General features: G+C 45.6%; 2 non-coding genes across 2 annotated transcripts; both read right to left on the bottom strand.

The window, feature by feature from the left end:
• Positions 1–1,994: 1,994 nt before the first annotated feature.
• Positions 1,995–2,185, bottom strand: LOC130313786 (U2 spliceosomal RNA). Its single transcript, XR_008861649.1, has one exon. It is a non-coding gene; the product is annotated as a U2 spliceosomal RNA (small nuclear RNA).
• A 2,096-nt stretch (positions 2,186–4,281) lies between these two features.
• Positions 4,282–4,472, bottom strand: LOC130313787 (U2 spliceosomal RNA). The gene has a single exon (XR_008861650.1). It is a non-coding gene; the product is annotated as a U2 spliceosomal RNA (small nuclear RNA).
• Positions 4,473–6,000: the final 1,528 nt, after the last annotated feature.

Below are 6,000 nucleotides of genomic sequence, written 5' to 3' on the forward strand. Positions count from 1 at the left end.
GGGCAGTCAACCACCAGTACACACAGCAGAACCTAAACCCATACCATTATTGCTAAGCAGCAAGACAGGGGCCCATTGCACTCCCACGGGGCCTTTTTAAATGCAATCCATAACCCGGATTTGCCAGGAACCCTTCTTACTCCTCCTACTTGCATGTGACACTGGGCTTAGGATCTGCATAGGAAACACACACACAAGCACACACCTACCTTTGTTGCCTGCAGATGCCTCCTTGGCTGTCCCCAAACGGTATCAAACCAACACCCACGGGAAGCTGTAAGCATAGAGGACATGCCTGCACCCCATTGGACTTACCTGTGTGGGTTAAATCCGGGTTATTTGACAACCTATGGCGGTGATGGTTCTGCTCAGGCAGAGCAGTGCTGATGCTCCTCATAAAGCTGTCGCTGCTGTGAAGGTTCTAGGTGACATCACAAATCCCTATGGTTACATACACAACAAAGCTGGGTTGTTGTTGTTTACACTCTGCAAGGCCTGTGGAAGTGAGTGACATCATAGCACTGTAGTTCTGAGGGTTCTAGATGGATGCAACAATCTCCTGTTGCTTCTATGAAGGCCATAATAGACGACATCACCAAACAGCTCCATAGTCACATACACAGCAAAGGAGAGATGTTGTTTACACCTAGTGATGTCAGTGGTATTGAGTGACATCACAGCACAGTGCTAAGGCTCCTGGGCCTGGACACAGCAGCGGCTGCAATATCTCAACGGAGAATACGTTTATATATATGTGTGTGTGTGCGCGTATATATATATATATATATATATATATATATATATATATATATATTTCTCCGCCGAAATCACTTTTAAACCCATTTCCACCTTTTTTTCCCTTCTCTTCCTCTTACTTTTTTTTCACGTTTTTTTACGTTTTTCTCCTTTTCGCCTCTTTTCTGGGCGTATTATTCTTCTTTTTCTTCTTTTTTTTCGTCTAATGCATACCCCATCAGTGCAGCAATGCTTATTCAATACCGCCAGCAGATGGAGACACTGGGGGATAATTTTCTAAGGATTTATACTGATTTTTCCTGTCTGAATTTGTCGCACAGAAAGTTGCAGGCCAAATATGTGTGACATTTCTGCGACTTTAGCTTCTAGAGCATTTTTACAACATTATACATAGGTGCTGAATACATAAAAAGCGACTGTTCAGCGACAGACAAGTCGCATCGGCTGAAAGTAGGCCAGAATGTCAGTCCATGTTGGAGCAGGTTTAGATACAGTCTAAAGTATAGATCTCAAAGTCTGTGCACAGAATTTAGCAAGGGCCTCGCACCTTCTGATGCATCAGGTAGGTGCACAATAGCATAGCCTAACCCTCTGTACTTTGGTCTATATTGATGCGGGACATAGACAGCCAGCTGATGACCAATCCATTAGTGCAATGGATGGCTGGAAGCATTTGTCTTTGCCTTTGCAATACCACAGAAGCAATGCATGGTCAATGTACAGCAATGACACACCTGTGTGAACAGCCAGGAGACCCCCCCCCCCCCCCCCCCCCATGTTATGTTACATAGTTACATAGTTAGTACGGTCAAAAAAAGACATATGTCCATCAAGTTCAACCAGGGAATTAAGGGGTAGGGGTGTGGCGCGATATTGGGGAAGGGATGAGATTTTATATTTCTTCATAAGCATTAATCTTATTTTGTCAATTAGGAACATTCAGCACCCACCCGCTATCAAGGCAGCTGCCTATCATGTCATGCCCTACCTGCACAGGTGTGCTGGCTACTCAAATGATCCAATTAAGGAGGCCATTTAGTCAGCAGCAGCAGAAGTCCTGTGCCTGGACGCTCATACAGGGGCCAGACACAAGCAGAAGCAGAAGCAGCAGAAGCAGCAGCAGCAGCACCACCTTTTGTTTTTTGGCTGCAGCAGCAAGGCCCACAGGGCTGGCTAGCTGGCTAGCCAGCAAGCAGGTAGCAATGAAAGTAGGAATCTTTCTTTTTAACCCTGTAAGGGGGTGGTGCACTGTACCCGAAGATACTGCCATATCGGGTCAATGCATAGGGCGACGGAAGCAAGCTTCGAAATCGGCCCCCGTTCTCAAAAATCCATTTAATATATGGTCCCCAGATAGGGGACGTATCAGATATTAAACTGATAAGAACAGATACTACACTTGATCTTAGCCAAAAGGCCGAGAAGCGATAACCGTGAAAGGGGCGGGCCCAACAAGGTCCCCTTCATGGGCACTATCACTGCTTGCTGTCAGGGAGGCTGCCAGACAATTTTCCATGCACACTCTGGGCTGGGGGGCAGTCAACCACCAGTACACACAGCAGAACCTAAACCCATACCATTATTGCTAAGCAGCAAGACAGGGGCCCATTGCACTCCCACGGGGCCTTTTTAAATGCAATCCATAACCCGGATTTGCCAGGAACCCTTCTTACTCCTCCTACTTGCATGTGACACTGGGCTTAGGATCTGCATAGGAAACACACACACAAGCACACACCTACCTTTGTTGCCTGCAGATGCCTCCTTGGCTGTCCCCAAACGGTATCAAACCAACACCCACGGGAAGCTGTAAGCATAGAGGACATGCCTGCACCCCATTGGACTTACCTGTGTGGGTTAAATCCGGGTTATTTGACAACCTATGGCGGTGATGGTTCTGCTCAGGCAGAGCAGTGCTGATGCTCCTCATAAAGCTGTCGCTGCTGTGAAGGTTCTAGGTGACATCACAAATCCCTATGGTTACATACACAACAAAGCTGGGTTGTTGTTGTTTACACTCTGCAAGGCCTGTGGAAGTGAGTGACATCATAGCACTGTAGTTCTGAGGGTTCTAGATGGATGCAACAATCTCCTGTTGCTTCTATGAAGGCCATAATAGACGACATCATCAAACAGCTCCATAGTCACATACACAGCAAAGGAGAGATGTTGTTTACACCTAGTGATGTCAGTGGTATTGAGTGACATCACAGCACAGTGCTAAGGCTCCTGGGCCTGGACACAGCAGCGGCTGCAATATCTCAACGGAGAATACGTTTATATATATGTGTGTGTGTGCGCGTATATATATATATATATATATATATATATATATATATATATATATATTTCTCCGCCGAAATCACTTTTAAACCCATTTCCACCTTTTTTTCCCTTCTCTTCCTCTTACTTTTTTTTCACGTTTTTTTACGTTTTTCTCCTTTTCGCCTCTTTTCTGGGCGTATTATTCTTCTTTTTCTTCTTTTTTTTCGTCTAATGCATACCCCATCAGTGCAGCAATGCTTATTCAATACCGCCAGCAGATGGAGACACTGGGGGATAATTTTCTAAGGATTTATACTGATTTTTCCTGTCTGAATTTGTCGCACAGAAAGTTGCAGGCCAAATATGTGTGACATTTCTGCGACTTTAGCTTCTAGAGCATTTTTACAACATTATACATAGGTGCTGAATACATAAAAAGCGACTGTTCAGCGACAGACAAGTCGCATCGGCTGAAAGTAGGCCAGAATGTCAGTCCATGTTGGAGCAGGTTTAGATACAGTCTAAAGTATAGATCTCAAAGTCTGTGCACAGAATTTAGCAAGGGCCTCGCACCTTCTGATGCATCAGGTAGGTGCACAATAGCATAGCCTAACCCTCTGTACTTTGGTCTATATTGATGCGGGACATAGACAGCCAGCTGATGACCAATCCATTAGTGCAATGGATGGCTGGAAGCATTTGTCTTTGCCTTTGCAATACCACAGAAGCAATGCATGGTCAATGTACAGCAATGACACACCTGTGTGAACAGCCAGGAGACCCCCCCCCCCCCCCCCATGTTATGTTACATAGTTACATAGTTAGTACGGTCGAAAAAAGACATATGTCCATCAAGTTCAACCAGGGAATTAAGGGGTAGGGGTGTGGCGCGATATTGGGGAAGGGATGAGATTTTATATTTCTTCATAAGCATTAATCTTATTTTGTCAATTAGGAACATTCAGCACCCACCCGCTATCAAGGCAGCTGCCTATCATGTCATGCCCTACCTGCACAGGTGTGCTGGCTACTCAAATGATCCAATTAAGGAGGCCATTTAGTCAGCAGCAGCAGAAGTCCTGTGCCTGGACGCTCCAACAGGGGCCAGACACAAGCAGAAGCAGAAGCAGCAGAAGCAGCAGCAGCAGCACCACCTTTTGTTTTTTGGCTGCAGCAGCAAGGCCCACAGGGCTGGCTAGCTGGCTAGCCAGCAAGCAGGTAGCAATGAAAGTAGGAATCTTTCTTTTTAACCCTGTAAGGGGGTGGTGCACTGTACCCGAAGATACTGCCATATCGGGTCAATGCATAGGGCGACGGAAGCAAGCTTCGAAATCGGCCCCCGTTCTCAAAAATCCATTTAATATATGGTCCCCAGATAGGGGACGTATCAGATATTAAACTGATAAGAACAGATACTACACTTGATCTTAGCCAAAAGGCCGAGAAGCGATAACCGTGAAAGGGGCGGGCCCAACAAGGTCCCCTTCATGGGCACTATCACTGCTTGCTGTCAGGGAGGCTGCCAGACAATTTTCCATGCACACTCTGGGCTGGGGGGCAGTCAACCACCAGTACACACAGCAGAACCTAAACCCATACCATTATTGCTAAGCAGCAAGACAGGGGCCCATTGCACTCCCACGGGGCCTTTTTAAATGCAATCCATAACCCGGATTTGCCAGGAACCCTTCTTACTCCTCCTACTTGCATGTGACACTGGGCTTAGGATCTGCATAGGAAACACACACACAAGCACACACCTACCTTTGTTGCCTGCAGATGCCTCCTTGGCTGTCCCCAAACGGTATCAAACCAACACCCACGGGAAGCTGTAAGCATAGAGGACATGCCTGCACCCCATTGGACTTACCTGTGTGGGTTAAATCCGGGTTATTTGACAACCTATGGCGGTGATGGTTCTGCTCAGGCAGAGCAGTGCTGATGCTCCTCATAAAGCTGTCGCTGCTGTGAAGGTTCTAGGTGACATCACAAATCCCTATGGTTACATACACAACAAAGCTGGGTTGTTGTTGTTTACACTCTGCAAGGCCTGTGGAAGTGAGTGACATCATAGCACTGTAGTTCTGAGGGTTCTAGATGGATGCAACAATCTCCTGTTGCTTCTATGAAGGCCATAATAGACGACATCACCAAACAGCTCCATAGTCACATACACAGCAAAGGAGAGATGTTGTTTACACCTAGTGATGTCAGTGGTATTGAGTGACATCACAGCACAGTGCTAAGGCTCCTGGGCCTGGACACAGCAGCGGCTGCAATATCTCAACGGAGAATACGTTTATATATATGTGTGTGTGTGCGCGTATATATATATATATATATATATATATATATATATATATATATTTCTCCGCCGAAATCACTTTTAAACCCATTTCCACCTTTTTTTCCCTTCTCTTCCTCTTACTTTTTTTTCACGTTTTTTTACGTTTTTCTCCTTTTCGCCTCTTTTCTGGGCGTATTATTCTTCTTTTTCTTCTTTTTTTTCGTCTAATGCATACCCCATCAGTGCAGCAATGCTTATTCAATACCGCCAGCAGATGGAGACACTGGGGGATAATTTTCTAAGGATTTATACTGATTTTTCCTGTCTGAATTTGTCGCACAGAAAGTTGCAGGCCAAATATGTGTGACATTTCTGCGACTTTAGCTTCTAGAGCATTTTTACAACATTATACATAGGTGCTGAATACATAAAAAGCGACTGTTCAGCGACAGACAAGTCGCATCGGCTGAAAGTAGGCCAGAATGTCAGTCCATGTTGGAGCAGGTTTAGATACAGTCTAAAGTATAGATCTCAAAGTCTGTGCACAGAATTTAGCAAGGGCCTCGCACCTTCTGATGCATCAGGTAGGTGCACAATAGCATAGCCTAACCCTCTGTACTTTGGTCTATATTGATGCGGGACATAGACAGCCAGCTGATGACCAATCCATTAGTTCAATGGATGGCTGGAAG

Source organism: Hyla sarda, unplaced genomic scaffold, assembly GCF_029499605.1.
Source record: "Hyla sarda isolate aHylSar1 unplaced genomic scaffold, aHylSar1.hap1 scaffold_1782, whole genome shotgun sequence".
In the NCBI taxonomy this organism is placed as follows: domain Eukaryota; kingdom Metazoa; phylum Chordata; class Amphibia; order Anura; family Hylidae; genus Hyla; species Hyla sarda.